This window comes from Mobula hypostoma, chromosome 9 (assembly GCF_963921235.1).
Source record: "Mobula hypostoma chromosome 9, sMobHyp1.1, whole genome shotgun sequence".
NCBI lineage: Eukaryota > Metazoa > Chordata > Chondrichthyes > Myliobatiformes > Myliobatidae > Mobula > Mobula hypostoma.
In genome coordinates, this window is record NC_086105.1 from 110,932,938 (window position 1) to 110,951,351 (window position 18,414).

General features: G+C 42.1%; 1 protein-coding gene across 4 annotated transcripts in view; it reads right to left on the reverse strand.

Moving 5' to 3' along the window:
- Positions 1-18,414, reverse strand: part of zgc:112980 (uncharacterized protein LOC503706 homolog) — a 111,602-nt gene that overhangs the window by 72,326 nt on the left and 20,862 nt on the right. For 3 of the 4 annotated variants that reach the window (XM_063058895.1, XM_063058898.1, XM_063058897.1), the window contains exons 3-4: positions 10,722-10,768; positions 1,548-1,889 (exon numbers count right to left, since the gene is read on the reverse strand). The gene's annotated coding sequence lies outside the window, so the exon portion shown is untranslated. Of the gene's footprint in view, positions 1-1,547; positions 3,492-10,721; positions 10,769-18,414 lie in introns of those variants that run through there. The other variant, XM_063058899.1, reaches the window with a different exon arrangement.

Here is an 18,414-nt window from a genome sequence, read left to right on the forward strand (position 1 = left end):
TTGTAACATCCTTCAAATCCTTTTCATTACCATCCACACTAAATATAACACCACTGAGTAATTCCCTGACCCTCTATGTAAAAGCCCTAATGTGGCACGGCAGCATAGTGGCTAGCACAACGCTTTACAGTACCAGCGACCTAGGTTCAATTCCTGCTGCTGCCTGTAGGAGTTTGTATGATCTCCTCATGGCTGTGTGCGTTTCATCCAGGTACTCCAGTTTCCTCCCACAGTCCGCAGGTTGCTAGGTTAATTGGGGATTGTAACTTGTCCGGTGATTAGGCTAGTGTTACCTCAGGGGTTTGCTGGCTGGTGCAGTTCAATGGGCTGTTATGGCCTATTCCATGCCGTATGTTGATAAAGAAGTAAATACATTCTCCGGATGGTGAATGGAATTTGCAGGTAGTTGGACCAATTGACCATTTTAAGGACGCAAAAGGGCATAACTGCTTTTTCCTCCTCCAAGTATATATTAATTATGCCTAGTCAATGTAGCAAATCGAGTCATATCATTACAATATTCACTGTATTCAATACATTCCTGTACAATGTGGCAGCATTACTGTTTTTCAAGCTGAAATTTTGTGTTAGGTGAACCTTTGGGAGCTGATAGACAGGGCCAAGTCCCTCACTGTCCACTGATGGCAATACCTTTCACCACAGAGAGCCTTTGTGGTCATTGCACCAAGTTTCCTGATCCAACCAAGTACATTGACCCGAGTGCCCCTGTCACCTGTTGTCATCACCCCTCCCAGGATTGAAAAGGTTAACATATCAGGAGTATTTGATGGTTCCGGGCCAGTACTTACAGGAGAATGAGGGGTTTTCATTGAAAGCTATTAAATATTGAAAGGCTTAGATAGAGTAGATGTGGGGAGGATGTTTCCTATCATAGAGGAGTGCAGGATCAGAGAGCTCAGCCTCAGAATATAAGGACACCCCTTTAGAACAGAGATGAGGAGAAATTTCTTTAGCCAGAGGATGGTGAATCTGTGGAATTCGTTGCCACAGACAGCTACAAATGCCAAGTCATTGGATATATTTAAAGTGATGCTTGGTAGGTTCTTGATTAGTAAGGGCATCAAAGGTTACAGAGAGAGCAGGAGAATGGGGTTGAGAAGGATAATAAATCAGCCATGTTGGAATGGTGGAATATATTAAGTGAACATAATGGCATAATTCTGAAGTGTTACATAAATAGAAGTTTTGATGAACCCAGATCATGCACAAAATGTGCTGCCTATGCTCAGTAGTTACCAATTCCAGTATAAAGTATCAGGTCAAAGACCAAGTGTCTCTAGGTTTGATCGCAGTATATTTTTCTTAAACCCTTTATTGTTTTATTCCAATAACACATTGAAGCCCTTCAATGGAATAATATTAGGTTTTGATTCTATGTTTGGTGAAGTGCATAAAGTTGTAAGGACACCAGTAAAGCAAACTTTTTGAGCTGATGTAACACAAAGAATTATTCCTCAAAAATTAAAGATCCATCAACCATCTATTTAAATGCAAGAGTAATGGATAAGGTGTGAGGATTCCCCTACCTGTTAATACCAGGAAAATCATTGCCAGGGTTACCTAAGCATGAAGCTGAAAAATTCTTGTCTGATACTGAAAGTGGATTCAAACTTGATGGGGATACCATTGTTGTCTTAACTCCCAGATGGGTTGATAAAAAGTGCTGCGAAGAAATCATTGTCTTTCCTGTGGCTTTGTTGATTCAGTCAGCAAGTCAGAGCTATGGAAACTGCAGGCCAAAGTTTACCCAGATGATCTGCCCAGATTCATGGCATTCAAGTTACAATTCCTTCTCTCTTGACTCAAATGGAGTAAAGAGGGACAGTGGCCATTTTCAGCTCCCCCTCATCCTGCTGGTTCCATTAAAACTGCAAATGAAACAATAAAAAATTATGTTAGAGGTGATACAACTTATTTTAGTGCCTTGACTGGACAATATCTCTACATTGCTCCCAAAATTTGAGCAGTACATAACATAGGACTTCATGCTCATAATTTCATGACAGTTCTTGTCCACCCAGGAATCCGTGCAACATTCCCTGCAGCCATGGGCTACAGTGGTTTCATTTTCTGAGATGATCATATCTGCAAAATAACAGGAAGTTAGTGACAATTCCAGAGTATATTCGAAACTTCAACAGTGATTTATGCTGTGCTAGTTTGGAATTTTGCTTGCCATAGAACAATCCCTGTTAGGAGGATTCTGTTGTGCTATCCCTCCTCTACAGTTGTCAGCATTTTCACTTTAAAACAGTCTGTGTTAATGTTTAAGATGTTTACAGTTATACAGTGTGTGTAATTCATAGTGCTTGGCCTGCCCTAGATTTAGTACATCCGATGTTATTAGTGGTGTTAGAAGCACAGTTGACTCATTACTAAAGCACTCCTAAGTGATAATGAAACTCTGCAGATTTAGAAAGATGAAGAAGTGTCCTGAGGCATAGATTAAAATTTCTGAAAATTATACTGTCTGCACTTTGTTGACTCTACAGCATAACTAACCCTAAATCAGAGGTTCCCAACCTTGGGTTCATGGACCCCCTGCTTAATGGTATTGGTCCTTGGCATAAAAAAGTTTGGGATCCCCTGCCCTAATTGTTAATTTGGAAAATTTTCCAGGCGTTTTCTTTGTGTCTCAGTTTGATATCTAGATTGTGAGAACGTTTATTATCCTTTCTTGTGATTTGAAGCAACAGCTTTAAGAACCAACAATGTTATTGAGGGACAGGAGTCACATAAGTACATGACTATATATAAGCGTGGCAGGCTTTCATCTCTGAAGAACATTACTAATCCAGTTGGACTTTTGTAACAATATGACACTTCATGCTAACTTTTTAATTTCTGAATGTAAATTGTCAATCTGTTGTTTTAGAATTTGAACTTACAATTCCTGGATTGCTAGCCAGGTAAAATAACTTTTATTATGCGGCCTACTTAATTATCAGCTGTAGTTATGCAACATAATAACAATGGTTTTGGAATTTCCTTTTTAAGATTAAACCTGAAAAGACAGTTCTCCTGAATAATATAAAAGTGTATTAAGTACAAGTATTACATTTAACTTTATATATAATCTGTTCATTTTATAATATTTGTTAGAGGAAAGATTGTCTAAATTGAGGGTATAGTTATTAATCTCTCTCAGTAAGTATAGCAGAGTTATAAGGTCTACAGAGTTCCTTTAGGTCAGTTATTTGTGTGATGAATTAGCTGCTCTCAACTACAGTTATTCTTCAGTTTAAAGAAATGAAGAAAAATCAGCCAGGGATGCTCAATTGTAATGATCGTTATTTGGCAATCAGTGCTGGAAGAATTTCTGTACAAATGTATAATAGGTACAGGATAATGTGACCTTGGTCTCCTTCTATCTTTTCATATGATTGAACACCCTGTCTTGGTTCATTAATAAATAATAGCAACTTTTGGTAAAAAGAATTAAGCATCCAAAATTTGCTTCCAGAATTTTCAGATTGTAACAGTTTCACAGTATCCACTGGGAGTTGAGAAGAACACATTTAGACTGAAGCAAATTCTCTTGCATCAGAAATATGAGAAACCTTTGGATAACTATTTTTAGTCAGCGTAGAAATTTGTTCAACTTAGCTCCTATCCAGTTAAGCGTTTGAATTTAGGATATGATTTTTTTAAAGGTAGGTTCCTGAGCAGATCAGTTTATATTTAGCCAATCTTTCAAAGATGAACATTATAAAAAGGTTTTTTTTAATGAAAACAGAAAGTGCTGCAAAAACTTAGCAAATCAGGCAGTATCAACATTTCAGGTAGTAACCATTTATCAGAATTGGAAAGGTAAAAAACCATGTAGGTATGTTTTAAGTTGCATTATGGAGAGAGAGTGGTGGAGAGAATAGAGAGAATGTATATTATAGGTACAGTCCAATTTTGCTGCCCATTTCCATTTAGTTCTCAATTTCACATGGGCCACATTTGACTCTTCCCTTCCCTATCTTGATGTTTCTATGACAATCTGGGAGTAGATTAGCGCAATATTTGTTCGCTTCTTCTGAGGTAGTGCCTCAGGATCAAGAATAACTTGCTTCCACTTGAGATGTTTCGTTTCTGAAGTGGCTGGTAAGTCCAATATGGTAAGCACAGATTCTTCCACTGACTAGGTAGATAGTTTGTGGGGAATGTTCTTCTGCTGATTGCACAAGGGTTCTGTGTGCTTCCAGTGCATGGACTTGAGATTCACATTACCATTCTGAATGCTTCTCCACTTTGCGTGCCAGGTGTCAGTGGGGATGATGCTTTCTCCTCTGCTCATTTTATAATCTCTTCCCACGGCAGAGTACCTGTTTTGGGAGTCTGGTGTTGAGCCTGAGAATTATAAGGTCTGCTCAACATAGGAAGTAAGGCCTCAATGATGGGAGTGTTGGCCCAGAAGAGGAAACTGATTTCATTCACTTATCCTTTAGTGAATTAGATGATTTTTTTTTTTTAGAGTGAACTTTGGTAACAGTTCTAATGCCTTGAGTTCCTGCAGTTGGTAGATTTGCACCATGATGACATGCAACTCGCGCTAGTAATCATTGAGTCTACAAATTGTGCTGATTTCCATTAGAAACCCACTGTCAGTATGTTTGGATGTGACCCAAGTGTGGAGAGAGAGAGACACTGAAATTGGTCGATAGTTCACAGACTTTAATGCAAACAGGATTTTAAGGGAAAAGAAAACAATTGGTAGGCCAAAGGGGGCCTTTAACAAATGGGAAACTAGATGTCAACATCATGGCTGAACGAAATATCTAAATATAAAACGAATACTGCTCGTCTTCAGCGTCAGTAGACTTGACAGTCCCATTTCTCAGTTAAGGCCGAAGGCAAGCAGGCAGCAAAACGTTGCTGTGCTTTGCTCAAGCCTCGACAAGCGCTACAATGAAAAGAAGGGAGTTAAATACTGCCATAATCAAATAGTAATTAGCTGACACGCGCATATTCACGAGCACAATTGCTGAATCTGCTGCGCAGTCTGCTTGCTGGGCACGTAGATCCTCCAGCCGAGTCCGTGGTTGTGACAAGTCCACCTCCCTGGGCACAGTTCCTGAGGTGCCACAGACCTGTTCCCACTGGAAATCCTGGAGGAGCAACTTGTCCAAGATGCCCTTTACCAGATCCAAGAACGTTCTTCAGGGCTATACCCTTCCCAATCCACAAGGTACTGGACCTTACCGCATACCCAGCAAGATGCCAGTAGGCGCTGCACATTACCAAGCAGGGAAGAGGGGAAGGTGGGGTGACTGGGGCCAGGGGCGAGGTAGTAACCAGATTAAGCTGGAAAACATACTGGGTCAATCTTCATTGATGCTAGTAGATGCAATCTATACAAGATCTTGTTGACAGCTGTTTCCACTGCAAATGGCCCCACACAGCATGGAGCCAATTTCTGGCTCTCGACTTTCAGGGGAAGATCCCTTGATGCCAACCAGACCTCCTCTCCTGGCTTGAAAGGGCTCACCTGTTGACGAAGCCGATCAGCCTGCCGGGCATATTGTTTCTGGGCACACAGCAGAGAAGCCCTGGCTGGTCTCCAGGTGTGCTTGTAGCACCAGATCAGCTGTTCAGACATAGGAACTCCTACATCAATCTCCTGGTCAGAGAAGAGCAGTGGCTAGAATCCTTTCTGGCATTCGAGGGGGGACATATCCGTGGAGGACAACTGGAGGTTACTGTGAGCAATCTCTAACCAAACCAATTGGGAGCTCCAGGACGTGGGGTTGGAAGAGGTAAGGTCGCGCTGGGTTGTCTCCAACTCCTGGTTCACTCTTAATCTGGCCATTGGATTAGGGGTGAAAACCAGACGAGATGCTGGTCGTGGCTCCTGTAAGAGAGCAGAAAGATTTCCAGAAACGGGAACTGAACTGTGGTCCACGATCAGACAGTATGGCTTGAGGGAGCCTGAACACATGTTGAACCATGAGCGTGGTGGGGGCTTAAGGAGGGCAATGAAATGGGCAGCCTTGGAAAATTAATCTACAACAACCAAACTGATAGTGTTTCCATTAGATGGCGGCAGCCAAGTGATAAAATCCACTGAAAGGTGGGACCAGGGGCAATGAAGACAGGCAGCATACATAGCAGACCCTTAGGACGCTGGTGTGTTGTCTTGATCTGAGCATAGGTGGGACAGGCAGATACAAAGTCATTGACATCCTGGGACATAGATGGCCTCCAAAATTGTCTATAAACTTCTGGGTCCATTGACATCCCAGAAGGCCAGCCAGATGGGAGGAGTGACCCCATTCCAACACTTTGAAGCGCACTGCAGCAGGGACAAACAGTCGGTTGGGATGTCCCCTACCAGGGCCTAGGTCCGATAGTTGAGCAGCCCTCACCTCCATCTCTATTCCCCGGATCACCGGAGCAGCAATGCATGAGTGAGGAAGGATGGGCTTCGTATCGTCATTGTCCTCAGATCCATCGAACTGCTGGGAGAGAGTGTCGGCCTTGGTATTCTTGTTGCTGGGACGATAGGTGAGGATGAAATTAAACTGGGTGAAGAAGAGAGCCCACCAGGCTTGACGAGAATTCAGTCTCTTTGCGTCCTGAGTGTAGGAAAAGTTCTTGTGCTCTGTCCAAACCAGGAAAAGATGCTCTGTCCCCTCCAGCCCATGTCACTATTTCTCCAGGGCCCCCTTGACAGCCAGAAGTTCCTGATTCGCAACTTCATAATTACTCTTGGCTAGAGTCAAGCGGCAGGAAAGAGAGGCACAGTTGGCTATCCACAGATGAATGCTGAGAGAGGACAGCTCCAATACCAACATCAGATGCATCCACCTTGACTATGAATGGTCGTGATGGGTCTGGGTGTTGCAGCACCAGAGCAGTGGTGAAATGTCACTTTAACCCGAAAATGCTTGGTCGGCGTCGTCTGTCCAATGGAATCCTGCAGAGGTCTTCATGGTGAGTGCATTAACTGGAGCCGCAATAAAGCCAAAACTGGCGATAAAAGTTTGCAAACCACATGAAGCGCCATACCTGTTTGAATGTAGATGGTTAGGGCCACTCTTTAACTGTCTGAACATTACAAGGGTCCATTTGAACACTGGATGGGGTAAGTACAGTATATAGCCCGAAAAATGATTCCTGGTCTTTAGGGAACTCAGATTTCTCGGGCTCGAGGTACACGTTATTTTCAAGGAGCCATCTGAGAGCCCTCTGGACATGCTGGACGTGTTCCTGATGAGAGTGGGAATTGATAAGGACGTGCTCTAAGTACACAAAAACAAACTGGTTCAGCATGCACATTGTTAACCAAGGCCTGGAAAACTGTAGGGGCATTGACCAGAGCAAAGGGCATCACAGGGTACTTTAGAGGTGTTGAAAGCTGTCTTCCACTCATGCCCTTCTCTCAAACAAACCAGATTATAAGTACTGCACAGATCAATTTTGGAAAATATGGTTGCTCTCTAGAGGTGTTCAAATGCAGATGCCAGCAGGGAAAGAGGGTAGCGATTCTTCACAATGATGTTGTTGAGGGGCCATTAATCAGTGCAGGGATAGAGCTTGCCATCTTTCTTGCTCACAAAAAGAAGCCTGCTGCTGCTGGCGAGGTTGATGGATGGATAAACCCCATGGCCAATGCTTCCTTGATGCATTCTTCCCTGGCCACTGTTTCAGGACAAGAGAGGGAAAAGAGCCAGCACCAGGGAGGGCTAGTGCCAGGTAAGATGTCTGTGGCATATTTGTATGGCCGGAGTGGGGGCAGGGAGGTGGCCTTCCTTTTACTGAAGACCTCAAGGAGATCTGCATAGTCAGCCGGAATCCCAGACAGGTCCACATTCTTAGCTGACACAGGAGGGGATTCATGGAATGGAGCTTGAGCTGGACTCAGACAGGTATACAGGCATGCTGGTCCCCACTCTTGGAGTGCTTTAACAGACCAATTGACCGTGGGTTATATTGCGATAACAGGGTAGGGGAGACCAAACGCCACTGGCAGTTCAGGCAAATCAACCAGATAGAAGGAGAGTTCTTCAATATGGTTGCTTTCGAGTACAAGTTTGAGGGGTTCTGTGCTAAAGTGAATCTGGCCGGTGTCCAGAGATCAACTACTTACGGCCTTGATGTTGATCTTTTCTCTTATGTCCTGAATCAGAACTCCCCATCTTTGAGCTAGAGGGATGTCCAAGAGATTCCCAGCTGCACTGGAGTCGATAAATGCTTTAAGTTCATGGGTCGGAGACTCACACGATAAGGAAGCTGTGAGCATAACACAGGAAGCTGATTGCAGAGAGAACTGACCCACCAGGATTCCCCTCCCTGCTGAAGGGTATGCTCTTTTACCGGAAATGTCCTGGATCACCAAAATAGAGGCAGGAACCTGTTCTCCTGTACCACTCTCATTCTTCCCGAAACAGGTGCATGCATCCTCTGTGGACTGGGTGCTGGGTGATGAGGGAGAGGGTGAGGAAAGATGGTAGTCAGACAGTATGTAAGAAGCTTGAGGCATTCTTTCCCTGCACCACTTAGTTACCTGGTTGTCAACTCCAATAGCCAGACTAATCAGATCATCCAGACTATCCTGCTTGTCCCAGACAGCGATCTCATGCTGGACCCCTGAATTCAGTCCACGCTAAAAGGCAGTGATGAGAGAGCTCTCATTCCATCCTGTCTCTACTGCAAGTGTGTGGAATTTGATTGCATAGGTCCTCACCGTCCCTCTGCCTTGGTGCAAGTCCAGGAGTCAGAGGACAGCCTTCTGACCCCATACTGGAAGGTTAAAAACCTTCCCTAACTCTGCAATGAAATGTCAGAACGACTGGCTCCCATAAAGCATTGAACAGGCCGAGTGAAGAGATTGACCATGTACGCCAGTTTTCGTTCATCATCATCAAGACAACCAGGCTGGGCTTGGAATGTCAGATCGCGTAACAAAATTTCTGCAGCCATCGGGATCACCAGAGTTTCTGCGTGGTGGTGGAATGTTCGGTTTCTTGTATGGCCCCGGGAGTCTGCGGTGGCCCAAACACAGGAGTCTGCAGGGGTGGGAGCATAAGCGGCAGAGGTTGTCGGGGTTAGCAGAAAAGAGGGACCTGCAAGATGCTGGGAGTGGGACTGATGCAGCCAGAGGCTGCTGAATTGCATTGGCGCGAATGCCAATGGCTGTCAGCTAACACTGGCAGTCTGCAGCAAGTTCGTGAGTGGTGGCCGTGAGAGTGGAAATCACTGCCATCTCCTTTCTTACCCAAACTCCTGCTTTCAGCCACTTTCCCTCCCAGCCAGAACACAAGGACATTGTTTCTCAGATCCTTGTTCTCCTTCCACTCTACCAGATTTCCTATGCAGATCAACTTCTGTACAATCCTCCACCAGCAGCGTGATTCCACCATCAGATACTCTCCTTTCAGTATTCTGAAAGGGCCAATCCTTTGGGATACTGGCAATTCCATCTACTCTTCTTTTCAAACAGTTGCTTCAGGAATTCCGACAGTGATAATAACTGATTCTGATTTTGCAGTGATAGCACGGAGCACCAGCTGAAGAGCTAACACAGGCAAAAAGGGCTGGACTGTATCCTGTACTGAATTATTATAAATGGCTAAGCAGTGCTTTGGACTTTTTTTTTAAGGTAGTGTTGAGCAAAATCTCACATCAGCTGAGCTAAACATTCCTCTGTGTTGGGTAAGCACACCAGAGTGGAGTATGGCCCTTAATGAAGAACAGATTTGGCAATATTGTGAGAAAATTTTTAGTCTGTGTAGACAAGAATGATGGGTCGAATATTGAAGGCAATTGAGAAAGGCTTTCTGCATCTAGCCCGAGTAAGTGCACTGTGAGGCAGGTTTGGATAATGGGAGCCACCTGGCACCATGCTGCACGATATAAATGACAAAGGAAAATCCAGTCCCTCCCAAGCATCCCAAATAGGTGATGCTTGATGCGTTAATTGGTTACTGTAAATTACTCCTTGTGTAGATGGGTGGGAGTTGAGGAGTATTCATAGACACACGGGGTAGAGAATTGTTTACTTGGAAATCTGGGAGAATGGGGGTTGATAGGCTTGCACTGCGAGCTAGCCTAAGTCTCAGTTGTTGGAATGGCCTGCAATATTGTGAGAAAATATGAAATATTAACCTGAATAATAAGTATCGAGGACAATAATGAAAGAGCAGCAACATAGAATGACTTTGAAGCTGACAGGCAGTGGAAGATAAAAGATAAACGAGGTGTTTTTTTTTGAAGGGGTGAGAGATATCAGTTTTTTATATGTGATGACCATGGAAATTTAATGAATAATAGATGTGTCTGATTTTTAGTATGTCTCATAAATCCTATTCTCTCATTCAAATATGTGGACTCCCTTGATCCAACTAATACATTAACACATCTCAGGTTTTCAACTCTAATTTCTACATTACTATTTAAAATGGAAATTTTGTATTCCACTTAGTGTTTAATCCCCAGAACATCCTCATGAAATCAAATTGTCTTATTTAAATCCAGTTTGTGAGATATTACTGCATTCAAATTGACTATTGTACTTTTCCCTCAAATAAGTACTTCAGTGATGTTAAAGCACCCTATAATCCATGAAGACCATGCAATTTTTACCTTATCTAACTGAAAATTATCCTGTACTCAACTATTACAAGCCTCTTACAGTTCAAACTGAACAAAACACGATCTATTTTATCTCACAAGTCCTTAAAAGATGGTTGGCGATGCTTAAGGAACCTTACTGTAAATCTGTTGCTTTTCGATGCCAGTTCAAAGCTCACAATGGATGCTGAAGAGAGAAATAAAACACAAATATTTTAACAATAAGTGAACATTCAGGGCAGTAACCTAGAATAAAACATTGATAAATGTACAATCCAGATGGGAACAGCAGTTCAACTGTCTATTTATCCAAACTAGTCCATGCGTTATTTAACAAATTATGGGTTCACAAACCTTTTCACCACCCTTCGTTCACTTTCTGTCAATACTTTGTTCTTAACTTCTCAGAGTCTTTTCTAAATGAAAACCTGTTGAAACCAGTGTTGAAAATTTCGAATAATGTGGTCCCCACAGTTGTTTGGAAAAGTAAATTCCACATTTCTTCTAACGGCCTAGTTCTAATGGTTTTATGTTCCTATTCTGGATTCCTCCACTAAATAAATTGCTTTCTTTGTGTTTAACCTAGTAAGTCCCATTATCATTTTAATTCCTCCTAAATAACTCTCTCAAGACTACTAAACTCAGAAATATATACAGTGGATTCTGGCTAATTGGTCCATTGGTTAATCAGGATAACTTACTTGGGACATCTCTTAAAGAACAAAAGCTAATCGAGAAAATAGCTGGGAACCACTTTGTTTATTTGGGACACTATACTGATTAATTGAGGTCCAAGAAGAGAAAGAAGGAACACAAGTCATAGAACAATACATTATAGAAACAGGCCATTCGGCCTGTCAATTCTGTGCCGAACCATTAATACGTCTAGTCCCATCAAATTGTACCTGGAACATAGCCCACCATATCCCTCTCATCTATGTACCTATCTAAATTTCTCATAAATGTTGAGATTGATTCCGCCACCACTATTTGTGCTGGCAGCTCTGTCCACACTCTCACCACCTTCTGTTTGAAGAAGTTTCCCCTCATGCTCCCCTTAAACATTTCACCTTTTGTCCTTAACCCATGACCTCTAGTTGTAGTCTCACCCAAATGTGGTGGAAAAAACCTGCTTGCATTTACGCCATCTCTTCCCCCTCATAATTTTGTATACCTCTATGAAATCTCCCCATGATATTCTATGTTCTAGGGATAAAGTCCTAACCTATTCAACCTTTCCCTATAACTCAGGTCCCCAAGTCCCAGCAACATCCTAGTAATTTTTTTCTGCACTCTTACAATCTTACTTATATCTTTCCTGAAGGTAGGTGACAAAAACTGTCCACAATAATCCACAGTAGTCCTCAACAATGTCTTATACAATTTCAACTCCTGTACTCAGTACATTGATTCGTGAAGGCCAATGAGCCAAAAGCTTTCTTTAAGATCCTGTCTGCCTATGACACCACTTTCAGATATTATGGTCTGTATTTCCCAGATCTCTCTGTTCTACTGCACTCATTAGTGCCCTACCACTCCCAGTGTAAGACCTACTCTGGTTGGTCCTCCCAAAAGACAACACCTCACACTTGTCTGCATTAAATTCCATCTGCCGTTTTTCAGCCCATTTACCAGCTGGTCCAGATACCGCTGCAAGCTTTGATAGTCTTCCTTACTGTCCACCACAGCCCCAACCTTGCTGTCATCTGCAAATTTGCCAATCTAGTTTACTACGTTATCATCCAGATCATTGATATACAGTAGATGACAAACAACAACAGACCCAGCATAGATCCTTGTGGCACACCACCAGTCACAGGCTTCCAGTCAGAGAGGCAACCATCTCCAATCACTCTCTGACTTCTTTCTTGAAGCCAGTACAGTATCTAATCCAATTTACTGTCTCAACTTGAAAGCCAAGTGATTGAACAGTCTTGACTAACCTTCCATTTGGGACTTTATCAAATGCCTTGCTAAAGTCCAAGTAGACAACATCCACTGCCTTGCCTTCATCAACTTTCCTGATAACTTCCTCGAAAAACTCTATAAGATTGATAGACATGATTTACCATGTACAAAGCCATGTTAACTATACCTATTCAGTCTCTGTCTATCCAAATACCTATAAATCTGATCCCTTAGAATACCTCCCAATAACTTTCCCCACTACTGACATTGGGCTCATCGTCCTATAATTTCCTGGCTTATTCTTAGAGCCTTTCTTAAACAACAGAACAACATTAGCTATCCTCCAATCTTCCGGTACCTTACCCATGGCTAAGGATGTTTTAAATATCTTTGATATGGCCTTTGCAATTTCTGCACTTGCCTCCCACAGGATCCGAGGAAACACCTTGTCAGGCCCTAAGGGTTATCCACCCCAAATTGCCTCAAGACACCAAACACCTCCTCCTCTGTAATCTGTATGGGGTCCATGACCTTGCTACTGCTTTACCTCACGTCTATAGACTCTGTGCCCATCTCCTGAGTAAATACAAATGCAAAAAATCCATTTAAGATCCCCCCCCATCTTTTGGCTCCACGCATAGATGACCACTTTGATCTTCCAGAGGACTAATTTGTCCCTTGCTATCCTTTTGCCCTTAATATATCTGTAGAAGTCCTTAGGATTCTCCTTCACCTTGTCTGCTAGAATAACCTCATGTCTTATTGTAGCCTTCCTGATTTCCTCCTTAAGTGTTCTCTTGCATTTCTTATCCTCAAGTATCTCATTTGTTCCTTGCTGCCTGTCCCTACTATGCACCTCCTTCTTTTTCTTAACCAGGACCTCAACATCTCTTGAAAATCAAGGTTATATTATTCTGTTGTCCTTGCCTTTATTCTGACAGGAACATACAAACTCTGCCTCTCAAAATTTCACTTTTGAAGGCCTCCCACTTACCAAGTACACCCTTGCCAGAAAACAACCTGTCCCAATCCACACTTGCCAAATTCTTTCTGATACCATCAAAATTGGCCTTTCTAAAATGTGGAATCTCAACCTGAGGACCAGACCTATCCATTTCCATAAATGCTCTGAAACTAATGGCATTATGGTCACTGGATGCAAAGTTTTGTCACCTGCCCTGTCTCATTCCCCAATCGGAGATCTAGAATCACACTCTCTCGAGTTGAGACTTCTATTTACCGATGAAGGAAACTTTCCTGAACACATTTGACAAACTCTCTCCCATCCAGCCCTTTTACAGTATGGGAGTTCTAGTCAATATGTGGAAAGTTAAAATCACATACTATCATAACCTTATGTTTCTTGCAACAGTCTGCGATCTCTCTAGAAATTTGCTCCTTTAAACCCCGAGGGCAATTGGGTGGATAGTTATAATATAATCCCATTAATGTGGTCATACCGTCGTTTTTCCTCAGTTATACTCGTAACGCCTCACCAGACGAGCTCTCCAGTCTGTCCTTTCTGAGCACTGCCATGACATTTTCTCTGACTAGTAACGCCTCCTCTCTCCCTTTGATTGATCCCATTCTATCACATCTAGAACAACGGAACCCCAGAACACTGAGCTGCCAGTCCTGCCCCTCCTGCAACCAAGTCTCACTAATGGCTACAATACCATACAGTATTTCCACGTGCTGATCCATGCCCTAAGTTCATCCAGCTTTCCTACAGGACTCATTGCATTGAAATATACGCAGCTCAGAACATTAGTGCCACAATGCTCAACCTTTCGATTCCTGACCTTGTATGTAAGTCCTGCCTGTTTTATTATGTTAGCGCCAGTAACGTGGCACTGTCGTACATAAACATGCACCCTGCACTTTATGTCCACTTGTCAATCTCCAGGCCATGCCACTCAGGGACTTGTGCTCATTTTATTTTGTGACTAGGTGTTGGATCATAACTATATGTGCTGTGTGTGATTATGTGTACTGCCTTTTGCTCCTTGGCTCCAGAGGAACACTATTTTGTTTAGCTGTATACATGTGTATGGCTGAATGACTATAAACTTGAATCTGACCTTGAACAAAGTCTATGTGAACAGATCTTTGGCAAATCTTTTTTCCTTTCAGTACAAAACAGCCATATCCAGGTTTGTCACTCCAGTGAACTGACTGACCCTTTCTTATTACAATAATGGAAATTTTCCATTTCCCCACAATTTAATTTAAAATTGGTAAAGACCCTGAGATAATTGATTATTCACTGACAGTACCTATGAAAGAGCAGTATTTATTTCCCAGTATTTATTATAGTAGATTCTGAAATTTCTTGTATCGGCTTTAACTTCAAGACTCTTACCACAGAAACCCCAATGCTTCCTTCACAGTGCCTCTGTTTCTCATCGGTTGCAATCTGGGTCAGATACTAGCTTGCCTCTGCACATGCTGCGGTGACATTTGTATTTCTGTGACACCCGCATTGAGCACGAACAGAGATGGGCGCAAGCAGACAAAACACTGTATTCTAGTGAAAGTGAAAGGAGTCACTCTTATTTTAATCGACTCGTTCTTGGAATTCTCTTCTGTTTCCAGGAACAGCTCTGCTGAGAGGGCATTCTGCTCCCACTCAAACTATAGTTTAAATACATAGTGGAGAAGTTGACAGAAATATGTGAAGAAAGATGAATTAATAAAATATGAACAAGAGGACATCTGCAGATGCTGGAAATCCGAGCAACACACACAAAATGTTGGAGGAACTCAACAGGCCAGGCAGCTTCTATGGAAAACAGTACAGTCGATGGTTCAGGCTGATACTAGTAATCATAGTAGATTCAGAAATTGTTAATAAAATATGAAAGTAAATTCAGGAAGAAAATATAATAACAAAAAGAATCAAAAATGTTGAAAATGGATATATCTAAAATTATTAAAGGTATATTGTAAAAAGCCTATTAAAACGGCAAGAGGAGAGAGCAGTGCACCGCGCGTGCGCAGCCCTCCAGTGAAAAATGATATCATATCCGTTAAATAGAGGCCGTGGACAATTCTGATTTGATGGAGAGGGACGTGAATGTACAGAGGAACATCTGGAGAAATTTCTGAAATGCTCGTTCGCTGCTGTCGTTACTGCGTGGTCGGGGGGTACGCCTCAAAATCCCCGGCTTTGCCTGCTGTTGGCAACCGAGATTGAGGTCAAATCGTTCGGACAGAGGTGGCGCTCAGTACTCAGTGTCAGAGAGCTGATCAGAGCTTGAAGTTTTCGGATGACTCAGAGTCGGACTGTGGTCGGCATGGCAGGGAGAGTTCTTCCTTCTCCCTTCTGCGTGAGATGTGGGACGTTTGAGAGACTTTGAACTTTTACTGTGCTCATGGACTTCTTCATCAAGTTATGGTATTGTTGCAGTGTTGTAACTATATGTCATAATTATGTGGTTTTGTCAGTTTTTTCAGTCCTGGTCTGTTCTGTGTTTTGTGATATCACACCGGAGGAAATATCGTATCATTTCTTAATGCATGCATTACTAAATGACAATAAAAGAGGACTGCGTGTCTTCATAATCTAAAATATAACTGATCATAGTATTAAATGTCTTGAGGGTAATACTTCTGCTCAAATTATAAATATTATAATATTTTGATATCACGAATGAAATTTTTATTAGCTTCAGGCCATGTTTCAGTAGCACTGCCAAGGGAGGTTTGAGTAAGACTGATCCAGTGAGATCATTCAGAAAGATGTGTCAAGAAAACTGCATCAAAAGCAAAGAGGAACTCAAGACAATTCAGATAATTTAGTTGATGGCAGTCAAAATCATGGTTTATTTTTAACAGGCTGATGATTTATGCAATACACACAAAATGCTGAAGGAACTCAGCAGGTTAGACAGTATCTATGAAGGGAACACACAGTCAATGTTTCAGGCTGAGATCCTTCATCAGGACAGGATCATGAGCCCTGATGAAGGGTCTCAGTTTGAATGGGCAGCTGCTTTGCAGAATACCTTTGTTCCCTGAGCTTTGGCCCCCACAATTTTAGTCCTTTTATCTTTTATTCTTTCTACCTCCAAATCAACTTTACCTGTTCTCCATCTTATCCTTAATCAAGCTATTTTCCCACCTTCCTTAGCCTTTTAATGTGTAAATGATGGTTTATGTTTATTTTAAAACTTTTCTAGAGCCAAGAAACTTAATTCGTGGTCACTGTTGCTATGTGGGACAGGCAGCAGCCAATTTGTGCACAGCAAACTCTGCAGAAGGCAAAGAGAAACCGAGCAGTTAATTTGTTTTAGTACTATGTGAGAACACATTAAAAAAGACAATGAAGAGAATTCCCCTGCGCATCTGAGATAGTGCTATGGGAACTTTCAGATTACTTGAAAGCGCAGGAGAGGCATTCATTTAATGTCCTTTGTGAAAATGGCCGCTTCTCCTTCCTCAATGTTGACGAAATTGTCAGCTTAGATTCTTGTGCTCAGGACCTGGAGTGACACCTGGACCAATAATCATCTGACTGAGTCACAGCAATATCTACAACTATCTCCTTGATATAACCCAGAGAATTTTATCCACTCCTGGATTTTCAAAGTAAATATTTCCTTATTTATTTATCTGTTCTACATCACAGGATACAAATGCTGTTTGGATGACAGTTTTACAGAATACTGCTGTTCAGTGTGCAGGGGCAACCCTGAACTCGGATTACCAGTCACTTTAACCCTGCATCCTACAGAGATCCAATGAGATCCAAAGTAAGCTTGAGGAGTGGATCACATTTTCTAATTGGACAGGGGGAAGCCGACAGAACTGAATATTGAATTTAACAGTTTCACACAACTTTTTTTCTGTTTCTCTGTTTGTTGTATCTAACCTGGCCAGTTCTGCTGTAAAGTTATCTATTCATAACATTGACTCTGATTTTTCCTACTCCACAGACACTGCTGGGCATTTCCAGCATTTTCCTTTTGTTTATAGAAACACCAGCAACCTGTATTTCACTGTGTTTGCATGCCCCCTTGCTTGTTTTTCCAATCCCTAAATGTCCTTAGCTCTGTACTCAGTGAAATCTTCTCAGCAGTGCTGTTCTCAGCCTATGAAAAATATCTTCTTTGTCCTATCCATCCCTCCTCTCTGCCCTCCAGTCTTAAAACAAACTTGTTTATCTCTTTTTTGGTTCTGATGGAAGATCTTCAACTTGAAACATGAACTAGATTTCTCTTTCCACAGATATTATTTCACCTACTAAGTATTTCTAGCATTCTCTGGTTTTATTTCTGAAGTCATCTTAATTTAGACCAGGGGTTCCCAGCCTTTTTTATGCCATGGACCCCTACCATTAACTGAGGGGTCCTGAACTCCAGGTTGGGAACCCCTGACTTGGACTTTCTTTCTCCACAAATGCTGCCTGATCTCCAGGATATTTCCAGCACTGTTTTGGCAACAGTTATGTTTTGCTTTTTAAAGTTCCAGCATAGTGTTTTATTTATTATTAACTAGTCAGCTGTGAAACTTTTGTATCAACTAGATAATCTAACCTGTCACCGATGTTCCCTTTGTTTATCCTCCTCCAATGGTACTTACAATGCATCACTTTTCTCACTTCTCCAAGTAGAAAAAAGCCACTGATTTAAAAATTTAACTCTATTTTTCTCTCCATAGAATGCCGCCCTGTTGATAAGTTCCAGCAGTTTCTGTTTTCATTTCAGAATTCCAGTATATACAGATTTTTGATTTTCATTTGAGTTATTTTTTTCTATTTTCAGCACTGACTAATGCTTCAAAGCTACTGCAAGCAACACACACAAAATGCTGGAGGAACTCAGCAGGCCAGGCAGCATCTCTGCAAAAGAGTAAACAGTCAAGGTTTCGGGCTGAGACACTTCATCAGGACTGGAAAAATAAAAGAAGAGGAGTCAGAGTAAG